General features: G+C 53.2%; 1 long non-coding RNA gene across 1 annotated transcript; it reads left to right on the top strand.

The window, feature by feature from the left end:
* The first annotated feature begins 815 nt into the window (after positions 1–815).
* On the top strand, positions 816–25,894 carry LOC140407867 (uncharacterized). The gene is made up of 3 exons (XR_011939850.1): positions 816–983; positions 1,084–1,289; positions 25,566–25,894. It is a non-coding gene; the product is annotated as an uncharacterized lncRNA (long non-coding RNA).
* Positions 25,895–26,608: the final 714 nt, after the last annotated feature.

The following is a 26,608-nucleotide window of genomic DNA, read 5'->3' as shown; positions in this document are numbered from 1 at the left end:
GATAAATGTGGTGAATGTATTGCTGTAACAATTCACCATGTGCATATCTGGATTACGCTGTTGCCCATGTGGGCTCCACCTATGGACCATTGTAAGGTATTACCTATGATGTAGCATGTTGGGGCCTGTGTGGGCTCCGCTCCTGGCTCCACCCCTTGAGGGGAGGTATAAAGAGCAGTTGCCCTGTAGGCAGCTCCCACTAGCAGATCAGTCGCAGGCAGGCACTGTTCTAGTTGATTAAAGCCACAGTTTACTTCTACTCCTGGTTTCGTGTGAATTGATGGTCGCATCAATGGGTCAGGGGTGAACCAGGTTAGTTTGGGGGAAGTTGGTGTGTTGGAGGGGTAGTCAGGTAGGATCGGGAGCTAGTCATGTCAGGTCAAGTGGGCAATTGAGGGGTTGTGGTGTAGCAGGGTAGTGGGGGCTCATCAGATCAGGTCGGGGGGATAGTTGAGGGGTTGGGCTTAGTCAGGTGTGCAGCTAGTCAGGTGAGGAAGAGTTGGTGGGTCGGGGGAGTTAATCACATCAGGTCGGGGTCTACTCTTTATGGTCAGAGGATCGTCACGGGGTTAGGAGAGTAGTTGGGAAGTGAGGGCTGGTCAGGTCAGGTCAGTGGGGGCAGTGCAGGGGTCAGAGGAGATGTCAAGGGTAATAGCTGGGGGGGAGAGCGGTCTGTGTGAATGATTGGGGGGGGGGGTTCAATTGTATAGTTACCCAGAAGTTAGACTAGGTTTTGTCTGTCTAATATTTCCTGGGAAACTATCCAGGTGGTTAAGTCGAAATTATCCCAAGTCTCTGACTCTTTGCAGAGTTTATCTGAGGGTCCCGGGGAGCAGAGGATTTGCGCACCTGGAGTACAAACTTCCCAGGCAATTCCCACTGAGTTCTTACATTGGGATCTCCGAGGGGTCCAGTACCATATCTTCCGCATACGTCCAGTCTCTGACAACCCGGAAAGCTGAAGCTCTGCATCACAGATTTAGGTTAGTAGTAGTTGCTATGAGTTAATGTTTGTACAGGAGGAGCTGTTGTTTAAACTGTGAAACCCTTGTGTCAAAATTCTTTCTTAATTTATTTTCAAAGTTAATGATCCCCCTCAAGATTGTGACAGAGGATTGGAGAAGTGAAGGAGATTACAGTGAAAAGGAGGGGTGAGGCTATAGAAGCCGATAAGTCACAATAAGTCTCATCCTACAATGAAATGAGAAATAAAACTGGAATATGCACAGCAGCTTAATCAGTGTCTAAAGAAGAAGGTGATGGGGCCCATGTTGACACCAATGGAAATGGTAAGGAGAGATATATATTGGGTGGTTGATCGAATATTGTTGATTTTATACAATCACACCCCCCCCCCCGCCCCCCAAAGTCCAAATAGCTGCCAGAGACTCCTGATGAATGCCTGTGTCTGAAATATTAAATTAGCTTTAGTTTTTCAATGTTTTATAGTCTAAAAATAGCCCTGGTGATTTCTTACACGGTTAGAGTTAAGTTTTACTCTTTGGAGTTTTCCATAACACAGCACACAATCACTCTGGACTGAGTTCGCAGAGGGGGCAAGCAATGAGGGAGGGGTGGGGTGTATTGTCAGGGAAGAGATAGCTGAACTACTGTCCCCTGAAACTGGTGCAATTCTCCAACATTCTGCTTTCCTTTACATCTGACAGGTCACTTCACCCAGAACACTGAGCAGCATGTGTTTTTTATTTACAAAGACCATTTGGAGACATTCTTCAACTGACAAGCTATTTGCCTCGTTTCCATATCAAGGTCGTACCAGCAAGGGCCTGGTGAAGTTTTAATTTTTCTTGAATACGTTAGATAAAAAGTTCTTGATGCGTCCCTCCGTGTGCTTTCCTTCCCATTCCTGAAAGGAGCTGCCTTGTGTCAGGTTCCACGAGCTCTGATAGCCTTCCATTACATCGACCAAGTGATTACTCTTCCTGTGCTGGCTGTTAATGAGCTATTCCACCACAAGACGTGTTGCCGATCAGAGGCCAGATGACCACAGACTGCTTTCCTCTTTGAGGGGGAGAGCTGATTGGTGGTGATATAAACTGAGGATCACCACAGCTCAGGCGAGGGGCATGGTTGAGAAAGCGGGACCTTCATGCATAACCCCAGCAGGTACTCGAGTTGAACCAGCACTGCTGGCTTTGCTCTGCATCTCAAATCAGCTGTCCAACCAACTGACCTAATTGAGTGTAACCTGGATGATGATTAGGAATAACTGTTCACTTTAATCTCTCTTCTCTAAACCAGCAGGAAATAGCCTCGAGATTATACCCGTTCCTCCAATTCTGGCCTCTTCAACATCCCAGATTTCAATCCTTCCACCATTGCCATCCATCCCTTTAGCTACTAAGACCTTTATCTCTGAGATTCCCTCCCTCAACCTCTCTACTACATTTCCTCCATTAATGTATTCTTTAAACCCATCTCTTTGACCAAGCTGTTGTTCACCTGCCTTTGAATGAAATGAATGAAAATCGCTTATTGTCACAAGTAGGCTTCAATGATGTTACTGTGAAAAGCCCCTAGTCGCCACATTCCGGCGCCTGTTCGGGGAGGCTGTTACGGGAATTGAACTGTGCTGCTGGCCTGCCTTGGTCTGCATTCAAAGCCAGCGATTTAGCTCTGTGCTAAACAGCCCCATCTCAACCCAGTGACTGAACATCCATCAATGATCTCCCGGTCTTCAGGACAACTCAAGCACCGTGATGGCCGTTGGAAGCATCCTCCAAGTCCACATTGATGGACTTTCCAGGGTGAATTGCGCATATCTTGCAAACGTGTTGAAGGCCCATGACTTCAATGTCCTCCCGCTCGAAGAAACCCATGTTTCCAACGGCTGACAGGACAGGTGCTACCTTGTCCAACCTCACAACTAGCCTTCACCACCAGAAATATGGCCATGTACATGAAGAATAGCAGCACAGGTTTCAATGTCTTTCACCACATCTGATGAAGCAGCTTCACAGGACACCACCCATTGCACATTACCAACATGTATGCAGCCCCTGATTTTAGATGCTGAAGTCAATGCACCCAAATGCAGAAATCCCCAGCCTTATACTTTGGTAACTATGTGGGGCCACGAAATGAATGAACCAACAGTGAAGACCCCACAGGCTAGGTGATATGCAAAAGATCTGTAACTGGTATTCAATCCCAAACAGGGAGCAACTTTCCATGCTGATCATTGGCAATGGGACTACAATCCTGGACCCCACTGCCGTTTCCAACAATCAAAGCAGAAACACACTCCACACGCTCCAAGTGGCAAAATATTCCCCAACATCCCCAAAGAGCCAACATTGACCCATCATCACCCACAATGACATCAAAATCCCTGAGTTACCAGGCCAAAGACATTTGCGAGAGGGAAGCTATTGACTAAATGGTGACTTGAATCCCTGCCACATCGGAATGCTATCATTGATATCCTTCCCATTGCCACCAAGAAAGGTACCTCGTGCTGGAGAGTCCCACCACATATTTTTATCAAAAAATCATTCATACTATTTGTAAAAGTAACAATTCAAATGTGCAACACAGTTTAATTTCCTTTAATATGGTGCATGGGGCATCTTGATACACTTATTTGTTTTATGTATTGGATGTGGGCATCACTGTAGTTTGCTCGGCCATTTCAGGGTCAACCACATTGCTGTTGGTCTGAAGTCACATGTAGGCCAGACCAGGTAAGGGTGGCAGAGTTCCTAAAGGACATTAGTGAACCTGACAGGTTTTTGCAACAAACGACAATGGTTTCATGGTCATCATAGACTTTTAATTCCAAAGTTTTATTGAATTCAAATTTCATAATTTCCCGTAGTGGGATTCAAACCCGGGTCCCCAGAGCATTACCCTGCGTCTCATAATTTCTAATCCAGGGCAGCACGGTGGCGCAGTGGGTTAGCCCTGCTGCCTCACGGCGCTGAAGTCCCAGTTTCGATCCTGGCCCTGGGTCACTGTCCGTGTGGAGTTTGCACATTCTCCCTGTGTTTGTGTGGGTTTCGTCCCCACAATCCAAAGATGTGCTGGTTAGGTGGATTGGCCACGCTATATTGCCTCTTAATTGGAAAAAAAAATTGGGTACTCTAAATTTATTTTTAAAATAATCATTTCTAATCCAGCGACAATATCACTGTGCCACCACCACCCCAGGGATTGACTGCAATATACAATATACATTGCATGTCAAACATTCTCTGGTGCAAACAGCCTGAGGAGTTTTACATGGGTTCCAGCCTCAGTATACTACAATAGGAGGACTTTAGCCTTACCCCATTGAGCCTTTGTGGAAGTTCCCTCAGTTTTAGTCTGTCCCTCAGCAATGTAGTGCTGGACATTGGCATGTGCCAGTCTGAATAACTTGGTCATCGACAACTCTTTGCACTGGAAAGCCAAGGCATCTTTTACCCAGTTGATGATCCTCCAACAGTATTTATGTTTATCTCAGTGCATGTCCCTGGGAACAAATCATAGAGTGCAAAGACCTGTGTCATGGAGCTGCTCGGGATGAACATGAAAAAAAACCACTGCGTCTCTTTCCAAATTTGCGTTGCAAAGGAGGTAGGTGATGATCACTTCCCCACCACAGTGGCCTCAATAGCAGCACGTGGAGATGCCGAGACTCCAGGCATGCAGGAAGGATCTGCAGGGGAGGAGAACCTTCTCACCGTCAGCCAAGTTACGTCTTGGTACTTGTCTGAAAGCTATGGCAATGAGGCATTCTGCAAAAGGACTTTGACGGTCAGGCTGCTAAAGTCTCTGAACTCAAGCAAGCACCAGCCATGGATTGAGCGTGAAGGTCTGGATGCCAACGGCAAGATTATGGAGCCACTAATCCAACAAAATATCGGATCTCAACTTCACAGTTCACCAAGAACGCCAAGCATTAGAGCAATCATCAACTACACCTGACAATGAGCACAATCCATCCACAAAATCACACTAGCACAGGAGTGAAGGAAAGTTGCAATGCAGTGTATGTTATTCTCCAATTCTGAATAACGCCTGTAGACTTACAGTTAACAGTTAGCAGCAGGCCGTCAACTTCAATCAGTTCTGACTTGACATGCTGAAATTGTGGACATTGTCCCCTCGTCCAATTGTGCTGGAGTAGGTGCAGCACCCTCTGTAAGGTTGCGTCTTTCTGCGTCTCCTGTCGGATTAGGCAAAGCTTCTCATCCGAAGCAGGCAAATTCTCCATGCATAACTGTGTTTGGGTCTCGATTTCTCTGATAGGGGCTGATGGTGCGTTGTCAGTGCCAATGGATCAGGACAGTGCATCGGGAATGGCAAGATCTCTTCCCGGAGTGTGTACTAGGGTGAAATCATACCTTTGCAGCTTCATCATGATGCACTGCAGACGAGGTGTCATGTCATTTAGATCCTTGTCTATGATATGGACCAACGGTCTGTGGTCGGCTTCCACTATGAACGTGGGCAGGCCGTACACATAGTCATGGAACTTCAGAATCCCAGTGAGGAATCCGAGACATTCTTTTTCGATCTGTGCATATCTGCACTCAGTTGGGGTCATGAACCTGGACGCGTATGCCATCGGGACCCAGTCAGACTGGTCGTCCTGTTGGAGGAGAACAGCGCCAATCCCGTCCTGGCTGGCGTCAGTGGAGATCTTGGTGGGTCTGGTTGCGTCAAAGAAAGCAAGGGTCGGTGCCCTCGTTAGTTGCTGTTTGAGATCCACCCATTCATTTTGGTGACGTGTCCACTCAAACGCAGTGGTCTTCCGTAGGAGATTGCGTAAAGCTGCCATCCGTGCGGACAGGTTTGGGATGAACCTGCTGAGGAAGTTGACGAAGCCCAGAAATCGTAGCACCGCCTTCTTGTCATGTGGCGTCTTCATGGCCCTGATTGCAGCGATTTTCACCTCATCAGGGCTGACACCCTGAGATGATATGGTGTCACCCAAAAAGGTTACCGACTCCTTCGCAAATGTGCATTTTGCCTGGTTCAGTTTCAAACCATATTTCTGAATCCTCTGAAACACCTTCTTCAGACGACAGAAGTGTTCTTCTTCAGTGGTGGACCATACGATGATGTCATCCACATAGACTCTGACACCCTCGATGCCCTCGGTCATTTGCTCCATTATCCTGTGGAAGATCTCTGACGCAGAGATAATGCCAAAGGGCATGCGATTGAAGCAGAAACGTCCAAATGGCGTGTTGAACGTGGACAGTAATCTGCTCGGGTCATCGAGCTGTATCTGCCAAAACCCCTACGAGGCGTCGGGCTTGGTGAAGATACGAGCATTCGCCATCTCAGATGTGATCTCTTCATGCTTGGTGATGGGGTAGTGTTCCCGGCGAATGTTCTGGTTCAGGTCCTTCGGGTCTCTACATATGCGAAAATCTCCAGAAGGTTTCTTAACACAGACAATGGAGCTAACCCAGTCAGTCGGCTGTGTGACTCGCAATATTACACCTTGTGACTGCAGTCTGTTGAGTTCCGCTTTCAACTTCTCCCGCAGTGGAGTTGGAACCCTCCTGGGCAGCTGAATGACGGGTTGCCGTCTGTCTTCAGCATGATTTTGTATTGGAAGGGTAAGGTGCCCATGCATTTGAATACGTCGGGGTATTCTTGTAGCATGCTGTGGATTTTAGCTTCCAGGCTTGATGGATCCTTGGTGTGCATGTAAATGTGTTGCACCAGCCGCAGGTCTTTGCAGGCCTGAGGGCCTAACAGTGATGATTTATTGTTGTCTACAATCTCGAATCGTAGCTGCTTGCGTATCGTCTTGTTGTCCACCCGGAGATGGCACGATCCCTTTGAGGCGATCTGATTGCCATTGCAGTCCTTCAGCCGACATGCAGCGGGTATTATTTAATGGTCTCCTGGAATCGAATGGAGATCCTTGCTAGTGAGGAGATTAGCTGAGGCCCCAGTGTCAAGCTTGAAGACTAATGGAAAGTCATTGACTTGCACAGTCGCAGTCCACTCACTGCTGGAATCAATGCTGTTGACCGGGTGAGGCGTGGCGATTGTTGCGTCATGTTCCTCGATTGTCTCGATCGTGTCCATGACAAACGAATTGTCGCAAGCGAGGTTGGCCTCATCCGAGGAATACTCATCATTGGGTTTTTTTGTGGTCCGTTGAGTCTATGCTTTTTACATTGAAGTTCATGTGTTTCTGTCTTGTTGTCTTCATTAGCAGTGGAGCTCTGCACTGTGAGGCAAAGTGGTTGTATTTGCCACACTTTAAACATTGTTTTCCAGAAGCTGGACATTGCCCTTTTAAGTGGGTGTGTCCACAGCGGGGACACGTCATGACGCTGTCCCTCCATGCTCGCGCATGCGCAGTAGGCCTTTCTTCCGTGTCAAATCATCGGGAGAACTGCGCATGTGTGTGGCCTGCATCCAGGTTCGCCCGCGCGGGATTGCCGTTCAAGGAGCGCCTTCTGGAAGCCTGGGCCACCATTTTGACAGGCTCGACCTCGTGGTGAAGGCCTTGGTCCCAGTAAGTAAACCCCTCATATTCTTCTTTACTTTTTTCATAAGTAGAGCTTCTTTGCATGACTGTTTCTAGGGTTAAGTCTTTTCGTTTTAATAAGGATTTTCTAAGTCCCTCATCAGATATACTATTGACTATTTGGTCTCTGATGAGGTAGTCACGGAGGTTTTCAAAGTTGCAGGATTGAGCTACTAATTTTAAATCAGTTACAAAACTGCTGAAAGATTCTCCCGGTTTTTGCAAACGCCTGGTGAACTTGAATCTTTCAAATATCTCATTGACTTCAGATTGACAGTGGGTTTCAAATTTTTTGATGATTATTTCCAGCTTGCCCTTGTCCTCCCCTTCCAGATAGGTAAAGGAATTATATATTTCTAATGCCTGTGGACGTGCCAGGGATAAGAGCAAGGCTATCTTCCTGGCATCAGACGCTGAGGTTAGATCCTTAGCTTCTAGATAAATTTTGAACTGTTGTATAAAAAGTTTCCAATTGGAATGCATATTACCAGTGGTCTTGAGCAGGCGTGGAGGTTGGATTGGGTCCATCGTGCCGATTGGTATCTGAAGGATCCGAATGCTGTGAGGCCTTCCTTGGTCGAATGTCTGGTTTAAATTCTCTTCTCTTACTGGTGTCTAGCTGGCTTGCGGAAACCACTCCTGGTACCATATGTTATTCTCTAATTCTGAATAACGACTGTAGACTTACAGTTAACACAAACACTTTATTCAAAGGGTTCGTTCTGCTTCCAGAGCTCATCTAGATGTCAAACAGTCAAGAAGTATCACCAGTGAAACTAAGGTAAACTGCCAATGCTAAGCTATCCCTGAGTGCTGCTGCTCACTAGCTCTGTCCTTCTAAAAGAGGCGGATCCTGCCTTGGGCTCGACCCTTTTTACCCGTCTCTGATGCTCCCTCTAGTGATGCTGTGGCTGTCACATCTGTGCTGCAGTCCCTGGTGTATGTGCAGATGTATGTACAGATGTACAGATCACTACACAATGAAGGAAAGGAGAGCAGCCAGCAAAGATGTATCACCTCGGAGAATTTTCTTACCAAGTAGGCCCCAAGTGACTCCAATATCTGGAGAAACTAAGTCAATAACATGGAAACTGGAAGCAGCCCAAAAGCATGCTGAGAGGCGATGGTCTAAAACCAGACTGGTTAGCAGAAAAGCTATTTGCCCTGTGTATGATCTACAAACTCCTAAAGTATATCATCCCTCAGAGAAACAGCTCTCTCACCGGGTAGGTGACCCCTGGGGATTGTGATGCCTGGAGAATAGCTGAGGTTCTGGCGGATTCTCAGCTGGTGCCATCAAGTTTTGACCCACATAACACACCTGGGGCCAGATTCCAGAAAAAAACCGAGACAGGTACAGCCTTTGCAGACCTATATTATCAGCTTCTGATAGGCTCGGCCTTAAAGGACTGATGCCGAAACTTACAACGGTCACCCCCTCTCACAAAACAATATCATCATTCTCAGTTAGCAGTTAAATTAAGCCGGAATGGTTAGCTCTGCCTTGTTGTAGTCTCACTGGGGATTGATGGTTGGCTATTTTGATACGAGTGAAACATCTTTATATTCTTCCGAAAACCATAGTTGCGTAGGCGCACTGACATTAACTCTTTGACCAACAGTGTCTCAATACTATTGCAAGTAAGTCTATTTTTGTAAACGTTGATCAAATTCCTACCCCATCTTCTTGCTGTCAATTGTACTCGCCCAGCTTGTTGCCTCTCCCTCAACCATGCATTTGTCAACTCCCCACTTGGCCAGTCCAGTAATCTCCTGGCTTGGCATCCCATTTTTCATAAATGTGAGCCCATCCAAACCTCTGTTGGCAGTCTGTTAACTTGCATCAAGCCTTGTCCCAGGGAGAATAGATGGAGGGTTTTCAGGGTGGCACAGGGCAGGGATAAGAAAGTTGGGGGACCTGTTTGTGGACGGGAAGTTCGCGATCCTGGGTGAGCTGGAGGAGAAGTACGGGCTCCCCCTGGGAAATGCCTTTAGGTATCTACAGGTAAGGGCGTTTGCCAGGTGGCAAGTGGTGGAATTCCCGCTGCTGCCGCCACGCACGATACAGGACAGGGTGCTCTCGGGGGGGTGGGTTGGAGAGGGGAAGGTCTCGGCAACATACCAGGTGATGCAGGAGGAGGAGGCCTCGGTGGAGGTGCTGAAAGGCAAGTGGGAGGAGGAGTTGGGAGAGGAGATCGAGGAGGGGACGTGGGCAGATGCTCTAGGGAGGGTGAATTCTTCCTCTTCGTGCGTGAGGCTCAGCCTCATACAAGTTTAAGGTGCTGCACAGGGCACACATGACCGGGACAAGGATAAGCCAGTTCTTTGGGGGTGAGGACATGTGTGTTAGGTGCTCAGGGAGCCCAGCAAACCACACCCATATGTTCTGGGCATGCCCAGCGTTGGAGGAATTTTGGAAGGGCGTAGCGAGGGCGGTGTCGAGGGTGGTAGGATCCCAGGGTCAAGCCGGGCTGGGGGCTCGCAATATTTGGGGTTGCAGAGGAGCCGGGAGTGCAGGAGACGAAAGAGGCCGGTATTCTGGCCTTTGCATCTCTGGTAGCCCGGCACAGGATTCTTCTTCAGTGGAAGGATGCGAGGCCCCCAAGCATGGAATCCTGGATCAACAATATGGTGGGGTTTGTTAAATTGGAGAGGGTGAAATTTGCCTGAAGGGGATCAGTGCAAGGGTTCTTCAGGCGGTGGCAACCGTTCTTGGACTTCCAAGAACGGTAGACAATGGTCAGCACCAGCAGCCCGGGGGGGGGGGGAGGTTCTGTTTTATCTTTGTTTGTCTATACTGGGGGATCTGAGGGGGTGTATATATTTGCTATGTTTGCTATGTGTTTTGGCGGGTGTTAATATATTATTAATGTATAGGGGGGAGGGGGGCACGGGGTTGTTTTGTTTTGTTTTGTATTTAATTTTATTGGGTTCCTTTTACATTGTGTTGTTGAAATTTTGTGAACACTTTAATAAAAATTATTTTTTTTAAAAACTTGCATCAAGCCCCACTCGCCCATCACTCCTGTACTCACCAACATACATCAACCCCCCAGTTCCTTAACACCCCCAGGTTAACATTTATCATCCTTGAGTTGGACTCCCTCCATTAGCTCTCCCCTTCCTATCTCGGTAACCTACTCCAGCCCGACAGCTCTCTTGATATCTCCGTGTTCCTCTGACTCTGGCCCCTTGGCGCCCTGATTTCCTGCTCCACTTTATAATAATCTTTATTGTCACAAGTAGGCTTACATTAACGCTGCAATGACGTTACTGTGAAAAGCCCCTAGTCGCCACAATCCGGGGCCTGTTCATGTGCACAGAGGGAGAATCCAGAATGTCCAAATTACCTAACAGCACATCTTTCGTGACTTGTGGAAGGAAATCGGAGCACCCGGAGGAAACCCACGCAGACACGGGGAGAACATGCAGACTCCGCACAGACAGTGACCCAAGCTGGGAATCGAACTTGGGACCCTGGCTCTGTGAAGCAACATTGCTAACCAATGTGCTACTGTGCCATCCTTCAGCAGCCTGGAACCTAAACTCTGGAATTCCTCGACTAAAACTCACTACTTCTGTCTTACTTCCCTCAAGATCCTTCTTTAAACGTATCCACTTTTTGACCAAGCTTTTGCTCTCTGCCTCAATGTCTCCTTACGGGTCAAATTGTGTCCAAGCAGATTTTCCCACTGCAAAGGGGAAGACGTTCATGTTTACACCTGCTTACACTGTCAGGTGACCAAGGTCACTCACTGCCCCTTGTTTTAAGAGATCATCCCGTGTCTGAGTCCCGCATCCCAGGCTGCATGATGCCGGAATTCTGATCTCTAATTTCCACACGTATGCATCACCAGCTCTCCTCTTGTTTTTGTGCTCTCAGTTAGCAACTCACCCAAACCCCCACAGCTCTGGCAGCAATGCCTTCTTCCCCCTCCCTGCAACCCTCACAGCAGAAGCCCCCCTTCCCCCACCACCACCCTTCAACTGCAAATGGGGTGGCACAGTGGTTGGCACTGCTGCCTCACAGCGCCAGGGTCCCGGGTTCAAATCCATCCTTGGGTGACTGTCTGTGTGGCGTTTACACTTTCCGCCCGTGTCTGCGTGGGTTTCCTCCGGGTGCTCCGGTTTCCTCCCGCAGCGCAAAGATGTGCAGGTTAGGTGGATTGGCCATGATAAATTGACCCCTTAGTGTCCAAAGATATGTAGGTTAGGTTATGGGGTCATGGGGATGGGGCAGGAGAGTGGGCCTAGGTAGAGTGCTCTTTCGGAGGGTTGGTGCAGACCCGATGGGCCAAATGGTCTTCTTCTGTACTATAGGGATTCTATGATTCTATAATGGAGAACTACATGTTAGGCAGAGGTCCTGACTGCCCTCCTAAGTGGACATAAATATTCCAAGGAAGAGAGGAGACTGTAGTGTAGTGGTAATGTCTGGATAGTAATCCAGAGGTCCAGGCTAATGCTCTGGGGACATAGGCTCAATTCCCAACTCGGTGGAATTTAATAGAATTAATAGAATCTGGAATGAGAAGCTAACCTCGGTAATGATGACCATGAAATTACCATTTGACAAAGATCTAAAGAACTGAAAATGGGATGAGATTTATATTGTTGGGGGCGTGGGAGGGGGGGCATGGAGGAGTGTGGCTGGTAAGAGGGCTAGCGATAGGTGGAGATTGACAAAGATGATGTGGACAAAAGGACAAAGGGGATATAAATGGTGGTGCTTGTGGTGATATGCATCACTGTAAATACACAAAGGGTTAATGCAAATATACTCAGACTAAGTAAACACTAGAGGGAGCACCAGAGACATCATGACACACAGACATTCAACCGATAGGTCAGTAAGATAGGACACGACCAATGGGCAGTCAAGACACCCAGAGGTGACACGACCACAAGGGGGCTACCCAAATAAAAGGACAGGGCACACATGCTCTTTCTCTTTCCGTAGGCGACACTCGGAGAGACAGGGGCAGATCAGGAAGCATCACACCCACCGCATGGCTTAGAGCAGACTGGTTAGTTAGATTGAGTTACTATAGCAAGATTAGCAGGAGAGTCAAACTCAAGTAGGAGAATTGTTAACTGTTCAATAAATGTGTTAAACCTATCTCCAAGTCTGAACCTTCCTTTGTCAGAGTATACATCAAGGAAGCAGCTTATGCTACATGAAGAAGCATAACACAACAGTGCTCAAGGCTACGAAGGGTGCTGATATTGGTACATTAAAAGACCCCAATGTGTTAATGGCAAAACAGGGGTAAGCAATGTGTCAAAGGTGAACTTGGAACAGGGAACAGATGGCCAAAGTGGGATTGGGGGAGGGAGGGGAGACAATCGTGAGGGAAAAACGGATCGATGGAAGTTGACAGAAATAGAAAATGGGGTGAAGGTGGAGGAGGGAGTTCACCGTCTGAAGTTGTTGAACTCAATGTTAAGTCCGGAACATGCCTAATTGGAACTTGAGGTGCTGTTCCTCCAGTTTGTGCTGGGCTTCACTGGAACATTGCAGCAGGCCAAGGATGGACATGTGGACATCCGAGCAGGACGGTGAGTTAAAATGGCAAGTGACAGGAAGGCCTGGGTTCTGCTTGCGGATGAACCGAAGGTGATGGAGGAGTGGACCAGGGTAGCCCAGAGGGAATGGTCCCTGCAGAATGCTGACAAGGGGAGTGATGTGTTGAGAACCCTGACGACCCCAGTGGGTGGGAAGCCATGATTAAGGAAGAAAGTAGACATGTCAGCAGCACCGTTTTGGAAAGTGGCATCATCAGAACAGATTTGATGGAGGTGAAGGAATTGGGAGAGTGGGATGGAGTCCTTCCAGGATGTGGGGTGTGAAGAGCTGTAGTCGAGGTAGCCGTGGGAGTCAGTGGGTTTGTAATGGATATTAGTGGACAATCTATCCCCAAAATTGGAGACAGCGAGGTCTGATTTCTGATCTCTTAATGTACCCTACAGCACACTTCTTAGTCATTATCACCACCATTTACATTTCCTTTGTCGTTTTGTCCAGGACATCTTTGTCCTGCGATGCCCACACACACATGAGAGAATAAAGAGGAGGGAAGTTCTCCCTGGTGGTGTGGCCAATGTTTATCCTTCAACCGACATCACTAAAAACATGATCTGGTCATTATGACGTTGCTGTGTGTGGGGCCCATGCTGTGCACAAATTGGCTGTCCAGGGGCGAAATTCTCCGTTATCGGCGGAAACTCCGCCGATCGGCGCAAAAACCGGCGCAAATCCCACTTGCGTCACGTCATAAAAATGGGCCGATAGTCTGCGGCCCGAAATGGGCTAGCAGCGACGTAACGGGATCCGCGCTTGCGCAGTGGTTCACGCCGTGCAGCGTCATACGCGCTGCACGGCGTGACGGCTCATAAGGCCGCGCAGCTCCCCCCCACCCGACCGGAACAGCCGACCGCAACACCCGACTTGATGGCTGGCCGTCGCTCAGCCCCGAGGTTCGATTCACGCGATGTGGAGGCGCTCCTGGATGCGGTGGAGCAGAGGAGGGACGCCCTGTATCCCGGGCACGGCCGCAGAGTTGCCCCACGCCACAGCCGGCGTCTGTGGAGGGAGGTGGCAGAGGCCGTCACCGCTGTGGCCCTAACACCACGGACAGGCACCCAGTGCCACAAGAAGGTGAACGACCTCGTCAGAGCAGGCAGGGTGAGCGTCCCCCATATCCCCCATATCCCCCATATCCCCCCTCCCCCATATCCCCCCCTCCCCAATATCCCCCCCTCCCCCATATCCCCCATATCCCCCCTCCCCCATATCCCCCCCTCCCCCATATCCCCCCCTCCCCCATATCCCCCCTCCCCCATATCCCCCATATCCCCCCTCCCCCATATCCCCCCTCCCCCATATCCCCCATATCCCCCCTCCCCCATATCCCCCCTCCCCCATATCCCCCATATCCCCCCTCCCCCATATCCCCCCCTCCCCCATATCCCCCCTCCCCCATATCCCCCATATCCCCCCTCCCCCATATCCCCCCTCCCCCATATCCCCGATATCCCCCCTCCCCCATATTCCCCCCTCCCCCATATCCCCCATATCCCCCCTCCCCCATATCCCCCCATCCCCCATATCCCCCCCTCCCCCATATCCCCCCTCCCCCATATCCCCCCCTCCCCCATATGCCCATATCCCCCCTCCCCCATATTCCCCATATCCCCCCTCCCCCATACCCCCCCTCCCCCATATCCCCCATATCCCCCCTCCCCCATATCCCCCATATCCCCCCTCCCCCCATATCCCCCATATCCCCCCTCCCCCCCCCTCCCCCATATCCCCCCTCCCCCATATCCCCCCTCCCCCATATCCCCCCCCCATATCCCCCCTCCCCCATATCCCCCATATCCCCCCTCCCCCATATCCCCCCCCCATATCCCCCCCTCCCCCCATATCCCCCCATATCCCCCCTCCCCCATATCCCCCATATCCCCCCCTCCCCCATATCCCCCCTCCCACCATATCCCCCCATATTCCCCCCTCCCCCATATCCCCCCATATCCCCCCCCATCCCCCATATCCCCCCTCCCCCCATATCCCCCCCTCCCCCATATCCCCCCATATCCCCATATCCCCCCTCCCCCATATCCCCCCTCCCCCATATCCCCCAATCCCCCCATATCCCCCAATCCCCCATATCCCCCCTCCCCCATATCCCCCCTCCCCCATATCCCCCATATCCCCCCTCCCCCATATCCCCCATATTCCCCCCTCCCCCATATCCCCCCTCCCCCATATCCCCCATATCCCCCCTCCCCCATATCCCCCATATCCCCCCTCCCCCATATCCCCCATATCCCCCCTCCCCCATATTCCCCATATCCCCCCTCCCCCATATCCCCCCTCCACCATATCCCCCATATTCCCCCCTCCCCCATATCCCCCATATCCCCCTTCCCCCATATCCCCCATATCCCCCCTCCCCCATATCCCCCATATCCCCCCTCCCCCATATTCCCCATATCCCCCCCTCCCCCATATCCCCCCTCCACCATATCCCCCATATTCCCCCCTCCCCCATATCCCCCATATCCCCCCTCCCCCATATCCCCCATATCCCCCCTCCCCCATATCCCCCATATCCCCCCTCCCCCATATCCCCCTCCCCCATATTCCCCATATCCCCCCCTCCCCCATATCCCCCCTCCACCATATCCCCCATATTCCCCCCTCCCCCATATCCCCCATATCCCCCCTCCCCCATATCCCCCCTCCCCCATATCCCCCCTCCCCCATATCCCCCATATCCCCCATATCCCCCCTCCCCCATATCCCCCCTCCCCCATATCCCCCCCTCCCCCATATCCCCCCTCCCCCATATCCCCCATATCCCCCTCCCCCATATCCCCCCTCCCCCATATCCCCCATATCCCCCCTCCCCCATATCCCCCATATTCCCCCCTCCCCCATATCCCCCCTCCCCCATATCCCCCATATCCCCCCTCCCCCATATCCCCCATATCCCCCCTCCCCCATATCCCCCATATCCCCCCTCCCCCATATTCCCCATATCCCCCCTCCCCCATATCCCCCCTCCACCATATCCCCCATATTCCCCCCTCCCCATATCCCCCCTCCCCCATATCCCCCCCTCCCCCATATCCCCCCTCCCCCATATCCCCCATATCCCCCATATCCCCCCTACCCCATATCCCCCCTCCCCCATATCCCCCCTCCCCCATATCCCCCCTCCCCCATATCCCCCATATCCCCCCTCCCCCATATCCCCCTCCCCCATATCCCCCATATCCCCCCTCCCCCATATCCCCCATATTCCCCCCTCCCCCATATCCCCCCTCCCCCATATCCCCCATATCCCCCCTCCCCCATATCCCCCATATCCCCCCTCCCCCATATCCCCCATATCCCCCCTCCCCCATATTCCCCATATCCCCCCCTCCCCCATATCCCCCCTCCACCATATCCCCCATATTCCCCCCTCCCCCATATCCCCCATATCCCCCTCCCCCATATCCCCCATATCCCCCCTCCCCCATATCCCCCATATCCCCCCTCCCCCATATCCCCCATATCCCCCCTCCCCCATATCCCCCCTCCCCCATATCCCCCATATCCCCAAGTGAATCCAGCCCTAACCTTAACCTCTGCAATGCACGCGCAACCGATGGCGTGCATTCATATACCTGCCTAACACTGTTGCCTTTTACCCCTGCCACCACCGCCCCCCCCCCCAGGAGAAGCGCGCACACAACAATAGGGAGCATGTGAGGACTGGAGGAGGGCCCGCTGATGAGAGGCCACTGACCGTACACGAGGAAAGGGCCCTGGAACTGGCTGGCTGACCTGAGGACCGGGAGGTTGCTGATGCAGAGGTCGGGGCCCCACGAGCAAGTGAGCCACCAACAGCCCGTCCCCATATCCCCCCTCCCCTATATCCCCCTCTCCCGTATCACCTGATCACTGCCTGATGTCTAACCATGCATGCTTCATTGTGTATCGCAGGACCAAACGTCCAGGCACCCATCCCCGCAGATGCAGACCGCCCGCAGGATGCCCCTCGGAGACCACGGGAGACGGAGAGACCCGCACCCTCCAGCATGCGACGCCCGCAGGATGCCCCTCCGAGACCACGGGAGACGGAGAGACCCGCACCCTCCAGCATGCGACGCCCGCAGGATGCCCCTCGGAGACCACGGGAGACGGAGAGACCCGCACCCTCCAGCATGCGACGCCCGCAGGATGCCCCTCGGAGACCACGGGAGACGGAGAGACCCGAACCCTCCAGCATGCGACGCCCGCAGGATGCCCCTCGGAGACCACGGGAGACGGAGAGACCTGGAGCAACAGGGAGACGACACCCCCGTCACGTGCGGGAGCGACCACCCAGCGATGAGGGGGGCAGCCACAGGCCCCCGTCACATCCGAGCCAGGACACCACTACCCAGGACACCACTATCCAGGACACCCCTACCCGGGACACCACTACCCAGGACACCCCTACCCGGGACAGCACTACCCGGGACAGCACTACCCGGGACAGCACTACCCAGGACACCCCTACCCGGGAAGACGAAAGACCGGACAGTGACTCAGAGTGGATGGGTGGAGACGAACCCCCACCCCAAAGTGCCATGGACTCAGAGTGGGACGAAGAGCACGACACAACGCCACTGCTGTCACCAACACCCTCCACCACCGCAGAAACACTCACCACGGTTGGGCACTTTAGTGATGAGGCGTCTGGTACACTCACTGGTGCGCACAACACAGCCGTCCCGGTACAGCAGGTGGAGGTAGGAGCAGCAGAGGGACCGGGCGGTCGGAGGGCAGCCCAGGCCAAGCGAACATCTGCCGCCCAGATGGATCCCGGGTTCCTGCAGTTACCACACCCACACATAGATCCGATGCAACCACCGACACGGAGACGAGCGAATAGGGTGACGGGTGGCTTGCGGCGGCTGCGGTCGCAGGTGGAGGAGTCCACCCGCGTCCAGGAGCTGGGAGTGGTCCCGGTCATGCGTGCCACCCAGGCTGACACCGCACGGGTGGCGTCCGCGGTGGAGGCAATGGGTGCGACGGTGTCAGACATGGGGAACGGTTTGCGAGGCCTGGGGCCTTCCGTGCAGGCGGCGTCTGTGGCCCAGGAAATGGCTGCCCTCTCACAGGAGGCCATGAGCCAGTGCCAGCGCCAGATGGCAGAGGCGCTCAACGCCATAGCCCAGTCTCAGCAGGCCATGGCCCAGTCTCAGCAGGCCATAGCCCAGTCTCTGCAGGCCATGGCCCAGTCTCTGCAGGCCATGGCCCAGTCTCAGCAGGCCATCGCTGAGGGCATCGGCGCCAGTGGCCATGTGCGAGCTGGCGTCGCACTGTCGCAGACAGGGTTCGACAACCCCCTGGGCTCCATGGCTGCAAACCTGCAGACCCCTGTCGATACCAGCACGGGCCTCCAGGACTGGCAGCACCAGATGTCGGGGGCGCGTCGGATGGCCAGTCCGTTCGCATCCCCCACCCATGTAGAGGCCTGGGGGCCATCGGGCACCCCGAGGGAGGAGGAGGTGGTGTGGTCCGTCCCGGCTCCCTCTGTAGGGGAGGTCCCGGTACACCGCGACACCTCGGACTCCCCCCCTTCCGTCCCAGGTGCATCGGGTGGGCAACGGGCAGGACAGGCTGGCAGCTCGCCATCCCAGTCGCCCGGGCCGCAGCCTGGCCCATCTAGGCCAGGACGCCCCAGGAAACGGCCGCCAAAGGGATCCAGTGTCAGAGGGCAGGAATCACAGGAGTCCACCTCCAGTTCTGCTGTACCGTCTGGGGAACCACGTAGACGTAGTCAAAGGGCCCGTAAGGCCAAACAATTAGACACTGAGTAAGTTGGCACGGGTGCAGGGCACAGATGAGTTTTAGGCGCTAGGGCACGTGCATGAACTCCTTTGGTTATTAAAGTCAATGTTACACCTACCGAAGCTGCCTTTGTGCTCTGTCCAAAGTGTGCGGGGGTGTCATGTACGTTGAGCGCAAGTGTGTGTGTGAGGGGTGGTCTTACCTCAGCCCCAGGTGAGTCTGCCCCCTTCCCCCTGGGCCGCCATCAACATCCCCCAGGCAGAGGACGGGACCGTGCGCTGCAGTGTCACAGCCGCATGCAGGGATGGTCCGGGTGGATGGTGGTACTGTGGCCATGGGTCAGACATAGTCCAACGATGTAGAGCCAGGAGCTCATCGGAGGCGGGTTGTCATCATTCTCCATGGCCTGCGATAGACACGCGTCCACCCGCAACTGGGTGAGCCCGGCCCGTTGTGCCGCCGGTGGATCGGCAATTGGGAGTGGGGGGGTGGTGTGCATGCGGGTGGGGTGTGTGGGGTTGGGGAGGGGGGTGATGGTGCTGGGTGGATGGATGGGTGGGGGGTGTGGGTGGTCGGCTGTTGTCATGGTGTGCGGTCTGTGGCCATACTACCCGATTCCCACGCCCATCTAGTCAGTGAAGCGGGCGTCTATCAGTCTGTCCCGTGCCCGCTGGGCCAGCCGGTAACGGTGGACAGCCACCCGTCTGTGTCTACCCCGTCTGCCCTGACCATTGCCCCCATCCCCCTCATCTGGGGAGGACTGGGCCTCTTCCTGCTGCTCCTCCACTCCGCCCTCCTCTGCCTGCGGCACATCGCCCCTCTGCTGGGCTATGTTGTGCAGGACGCAGCACACCACAATGATGCGGCCGACCCTATCTGACTGATACTGGAGGGCGCCCCCAGAGAGGTCCAGGCACCTGAAACGCATCTTCAGCACGCCAAAGCACCTCTCGATCACTCCCCTTGTCGCTACATGGGCATCATTGTAGCGGTTCTCCGCCTCATTGCGTGGCCTCCGTATAGGCGTCATCAGCCACGATCGCAATGGGTAGCCCCTGTCGCCCAGCAACCAGCCCCTCAGCCGGGGATGGCGTCCCTCGTACATGCCGGGGATGGATGACCGCGACAACACGAATGAGTCGTGTACACTGCCTGGGTAACGGGCGCAGACGTGCAGGATCATCATGCGGTGGTCGCAGACCACCTGTACGTTCATCGAATAGGTCCCCTTCCTATTAGTGAACACGGCCCTGTTATCTGCAGGTGGCCGCACGGCGACGTGCATCCCATCGATCGCGCCCTGGACCATGGGGAACCCGGCAATGGCAGAGAAGCCCACGGCCCGGGCATCTTGGCTGGCCCGGTCCACGGGGAAGCGGATGTAGCGGTGCGCCATGGCATAAAGGGCATCTGTCACTGCCCGGATGCACCGATGCACCGATGTCTGCGATATGCCGGACAGGTCCCCACTCGGTGCCTGGAATGACCCCGTTGCATAAAAGTTCAGGGCCACCGTAACCTTGACGGACACGGGGAGAGGGTGTCCCCCGCCAGTGCCACGTGGTGACAGGTGTGCCAGCAGGTGGCAGATGTGTGCCACGGTTTCCCGGCTCATCCGGAGTCTCCTCCTGCATTCCCGGTCCGTGAGGTCCTGGTATGACTGCCGGGGCCGGTACACACGGGGCGCCCTCGGGTGCCTCCGTTGCCGTGGGGCCGCGACGTCCTCCTCCCCCTCCTCGTCCTGTCGGTCAGGTGTCCCTCCAGCCTGGGCGGCTGCCGCCTGCCCCTCTGCGGCAGCCTGCGCCGCCTCTCTGGCACGCTCCTCCTCCTCCTCCTCCTCCTCCTCATCCAGGGCAACATAGACATGAGCGGCTGCCACCACGGCGGCCAACATCGCTGGATGATCTGAAAACATGACGACCTGGTGGGGGGGAGGGGAACGACGACATGTCATCATTGCCCATATCCCCTCCTCCCCCCAGCCAGGTGGCATGGACCGCATGGGTCCAACTGTTGGAGGCTGGCACCTGGCCAGGTGGACCAACTCATTTGCCCTCCCATCACCCACCCCGGCACGGACCCCCTCCCCAACCCCAACCTCCACCCCGGCACGGACCCCCTCCCCAACCCCCAACCTCCACCCCAGCACGGACCCCCCCCCCCAACCTCCACCCCGGCACGGAACCCCTCCCCAACCCCCAACCTCCACCCCAGCACGGACCCCCCCCCCAACCTCCACCCCGGCACGGACCCCCTCCCCAACCTCCACCCCGGCACGGACCCCCCCCCCCAACCTCCACACCGGCACGGACCCCCTCCACAACCCCCAACCTCCACCCCGGCACGGACCCCCTCCCCAACCTCCACCCCGGCACGGACCCCCTCCCCAACCTCCACCCCGGCACGGACCCCCCCCCCAACCTCCACCCCGGCACGGACCCCCTCCACAACCCCCAACCTCCACCCCGGCACGGACCCCCCCCCCCAACCTCCACCCCGGCACGGACCCCCTCCCCAACCTCCACCCCGGCACGGACCCCCCCCCCAACCTCCACCCCGGCACGGACCCCCTCCACAACACCCAACCTCCACCCCGGCACGGACCCCCTCCCCAACCTCCACCCCGGCACGGACCCCCTCCCCAACCTCCACCCCGGCACGGACCCCCCCCCCCCAACCCTCCACCCCGGCACGGACCCCCCCCCCCCCAACCTCCACCCCGGCACGGACCCCCTCCCCAACCCCCAACCTCCACCCCGGCACGGACCCCCTCCCCAACCCCCAACCTCCACCCCAGCACGGACCCCCCCCCCAACCTCCACCCCGGCACGGACCCCCTCCACAACCCCCAACCTCCACCCCGGCACGGAACCCCTCCCCAACCCCCAACCTCCACCCCGGCACGGACCCCCCCCCCCAACCTCCACCCCGGCACGGACCCCCTCCACAACCCCCAACCTCCACCCCGGCACGGACCCCCTCCCCAACCTCCACCCCGGCACGGACCCCCTCCCCAACCTCCACCCCGGCACGGACCCCCCCCCAACCTCCACCCCGGCACGGACCCCCTCCCCAACCCCCAACCTCCACCCCGGCACGGACCCCCTCCCCAACCCCCAACCTCCACCCCGGCACGGACCCCCTCCCGGCACTCCCCCGGAGCCCAGCCTACTCTAACCACCCCCCCCCCCCCGCCGCACACACACACAAGCCGAGACACACCTCTCCTCAGGCAATCAGTCTGCGGCCACGCCATTTCCTGCCCAGAGCCAACCCCCCAGGCCGTCACTCACCTCCTCGCTGGTCGGCGTGAGCCTGGAGCACCGGGTCACGCCGATGAAAAGGAGGTTTGATTCACGTCGACGTGAACGCTCATCACGTCGACGGGACTTCGGCCCATCCGGAAGGGAGAATATCGGCAGGCCGAAAATCGGCTGCCTTGCGCAGACCCGTGACATTCTCCGCGGCAGCGGCGCCATTAACGCCCCGCCGACTTTTCTCCCTTCGGAGACTTCGGCGGGGGCGGGGGCGGGATTCACGGCGGCCAACGGCCATTCTCCGACCCGGCGGGGGGTCGGAGAATGACGCCCCTGTTTCCTACATCAAAACCGCCGTAACCATCAGCTGGATCATTTGATCTCACCATTGGCCAATTGCAAGCCACCTCTATTGTTGGAAGAAATACTGTGGGGAAGGGATCGGGGGGCTGGAAAATCCCACCTGTGTTTCTCTCTTCACTGAAGGATAGAGGTTAGGCTTCAGGCAAGCACAGATCTGATGAGGTAGCTCTCTCAGGTATCTCTTGTTACACACATGGGACAATGAGGTCATCTCTATCAATGCCACAAGGTGGTGTGATTGTAAATCATCCTTGGATTGGATTGGACTTGTTTATTGTCACGTGTACCAAGGTACAGTGAAAAGTATTTTTCTGCGAGCAGCTCAAACAGATCATTAAGTACATGGAAAGAAAAGGGAATAAAAGAAAATACATAATAGGGCAACACAAGGTATTCAATGTAACTACATAATACCGGCATCGGGTGAAGCATACAGGGCTGTAGTGTTCATCAGGTCCGTCCAGAAGAGGGTCGTTTAGGAGTCTGGTAACAGCGGGGAAGAAGCTGATTTTGAGTCTGTTTGTGCGTGTTCTCAGACTTCTGTATCTCCTGCCCGATGGAAGAAGTTGGAAGAGTGAGTAAGCCGGGTGGGAGGGGTCTTTGATTATGCTGCCCGCTTTCCCCAGGCAGCGGGAGGTGTAGATGAAGTCAATGGATGGGAGGCAGGTTCGTGTGATGGACTGGGCTGGGTTCACCACTCTCTGAAGTTTCTTGCGGTTTTGGGCCGAGCAGTTGCCATACCAGGCTGTGATGCAGCCCGATAGGATGCTTTCTATGGTGCTTCTGTAAAAGTTGGCAAGAGTTAATGTGGACATGCCGAATTTCCTTAGTTCCTGAGGAAATATAGGCGCTGTTGTGCTTTCTTGGTGATAGCATCGACTTGGATGGACCAGGACAGATTTTTGGAGATGTGCGCCCCTAGGAATTTGAAACTGCTAACCATCTCTACCTCGGCCCCGTTGATGCTGACAGGGGTGTGTCCAGTACTTTGCTTCCTGAAGTCAATGACCAGCTCTTTAGTTTTGCTGGCATTGAGGGAGAGATTGTTATCGCTGCACCACTCCACTTGGTTCTCTATCTCCCTCCTGTATTCTGACTCATCGTTGTTCGAGATCCGGCCCACTATGGTCGTATCGTAGGGTGACTATGGTCCTTGGGGTGATTAATCAGTTATACCCAGAACAGTATCAAAGGGGCTATGTTAATTTTACAAGTGGGGAACAAAGCTGTGTGGAGGATACAAAGAGCCTGCAAAGTGATACAGACAAGTTAAGATCATTGAGAAAGAACTTGGAGGATGGAATATAATGTGGGGAAGAGTGAAGTCATCCACTTTGGAAGGAAAAATAGAAAAGCAGAATATTTTTTAAACAGTGAGAGAGTGGGAAATGTTGGAGCTCAGTGTCTTTGGACATGAATTGCAGTTAACTTGCAGGTACAAGGAATGTAAATGACTTGTCATCTTTTGTTACAAAAGGATTGGATTATGAGAGTTACAAAACCTTGCTGTAATTATATAGGGTCTTGGTGAGACCACACCTGGAGTATTGTGTGCTGTTTTGATCTCCTTATTTAGGAAAGGAGGTACTTGGCTTGCAGAGAGGGCAGCAAAGGCTCACGAGACGGTTTCCTCGGAAGAGAGGATTTAAAAAAATTAATTTACAGGATGTGGACATCACTGGCTAGGTCAGCATTTATTGCCCATCCCTAGATTCCCTTGATTATGTGGTGTTGAGCTGCCTTCTTGAACCACTGCCGTCCCTCAGGTGTAGGTATACCCACAGTGCTGTTCGGGAGGGAGTTCCAGGATTTTGGCCCAGCGACAGTGAAGGAACGGCGATATATTTCCAAGTCAGGATGATGACTAACTAGGGCGGCACGGTGGGGCAGTGGTTAGCACTGCTACCTCATGGTGCTGAGGACCCGGGTTTGATCCCGGCCCTGGGTTACTGACTGTGTGGAGTTTACACATTCTCCCCGAGTTTGCGTGGGTCTCACCCCCAAACTCATAGATGTGCAGGGTAGGTGGATTGGCCATGCTAAATTGCCCCTTAATTGGAAAAAAAAGAATTGGGTAGTTTAAATTTTTTAAACATTTTTTAAAAAAGGACGGTGACTGACTTAGAGGGGAATCTCAAGGTGGTGGGGTTCCCTGGTATCTGCTGTCCTTGTCCTTCTAGGTGGTTGTGGGTTTCAAAGGTTTTGTCTAAGGAACCTTGGTGAGTTACTGCAGTGCCTCTTGTAGATGATACACACGGCTGCCACTGTGCATTGGTGGTGGAGGGAGTGAATATTTGGGGAAGGGATACCAATCAAGCATGTTGCTTTGTCCTGGATGGTGTCCTGGATGCTGCTTGAGTGTTGATGGAGCTGCACTCATCAAGGCAAGTGGACCATGCCCCTGACATGTGCCTTGTAGGTGGTGGACAGGCTTTGGGGAGTCAGGGGCTGAGTTATTTGGTGCAGGATTCCTCGTCTTTGGCCTGCTCTGGTAGCCACAATATTTATATGGTTAATCCAGTTCAGTTTCTGGTCAACCCCTGATGTTGATTGTGGAGGATTCAGTGATGGTAATGCCATTGAGTGTCAAGGGGTGATGAGGAAACATTTGAGTAGACTTGGCCTCTATTCAATGAAATTTAGAAAAATGAGCAGTGATCTTATTGAACCCCATAAACTGAGTGCAGCTCCAACAACACTTAGGAAGATCCACACCATCCAGAATACAGCAGCCTGTGACAAATGTACAGCATTTAAAGAGTTAATGTTATATTAAGCCTAGCCACTAGAGGGAGCTAAGCGGCAGTGCTATATATTGCACAGACAATCGCCAGGCAGGAATGTTCCCTTCCAGTTGAGAACACTTCAGCAGTCAAGGGCATTCAGGGTAAGTGTTCTCCAAGGCGGCCTTCAGGACGCCCAACAATGCAGAATCGCCGAGCAGAAACTTATAGCCATGTTCTGCACACAAGTACGGCCTCAACTGGGACCTTGGATTCATGTTGCATTACATTCACCCCCCACCATCTGGCCTGGGCTTGCAAAATCCTACCAACTGTCCTGGCTTGAGACAATTCACACCATTTTAACCTGTGATTATCCCTCTCTCCAGGTGCTCCGTCTGGACCTGTAAAGATTTAATTACCTGCAAAGACTCACATTCAAAGTATCGTCTTGCATCATTGACTTTGTCTATATATATATATTTCTGGAACCCACCTCTTCATTCACCTGAAGAAGGAGCTGTGCTCCGAAAGCTAGTGATTCTAAACAAACCTGATGGACTTTAACCTGGTGTTGTAAGACTTCTTACTGTATATTGCACAGGTTCTTGGACTTCTGGGTCAGATGAGGTTGGAGCTCGAGATGATTAGATCCATAGTGTATTGCAAAGTTAGTTAAAATATATTTGTCGTAGTTAATAGATGTAGATAGTGTTAGTGAGTGTAGTTTAATTCTTATATGTATGTTTGCTATTTGGAATACGTGTCAAACTCACACTTAGCAGTGTTAAAATAAAGTTAGTTTAGTTCTTTAAAAAGAGCTTTGTGTATCTTTGTGATCACTACATCTGACATCCTGGAAACGCATCACCAAGATCACCACATGGTACCAGGTTGTGTATTCCAGAAAAGCAAGCAGTAAGAAAGAAGAAAGAAAATAAATCAGCGCATCGCTGTGGTCACTCCCACTTAAAGCAACACTGTCCTGCATTTGGAAATAGGTGTACAACATGTAATAAATTGAATCATTTTGCCACACAATGCAGATTTAACACAACACAACAGAATCAATTTAAAAAGACATTTCAACAGTATAAAAAGTCAACACCATACAAAACAAAGAAGAAGATGAAAAAAATCAAAGATTGATTTAACTATGCCTTCTTCCTTGGACAACTTTGTAATAGAAGTAATCACTAAAACAAATGGAAACGATACTACTGATAAACCAATCAGGCAGCTATCTGATAGAACTAGAGATTGGATAGAAACATTGATCATAAATGGATCAGAGGTACACACACTAATCTGATCACACAATCAGATTTGGGCAATGTGTGGACCCGTCCAAAATATAAGAAGTCACATTGTAGATTAACAGAAGACAATGAAAATGAAATAGCAACAAAAGGTTCATGCTACCTCATAGTTC

The sequence above is a fragment of the Scyliorhinus torazame genome, chromosome 2 (assembly GCF_047496885.1).
Source record: "Scyliorhinus torazame isolate Kashiwa2021f chromosome 2, sScyTor2.1, whole genome shotgun sequence".
NCBI lineage: Eukaryota > Metazoa > Chordata > Chondrichthyes > Carcharhiniformes > Scyliorhinidae > Scyliorhinus > Scyliorhinus torazame.
Note: the sequence above shows the minus strand (reverse complement) of the source record. Positions and strands in the feature narration are given on the sequence as shown.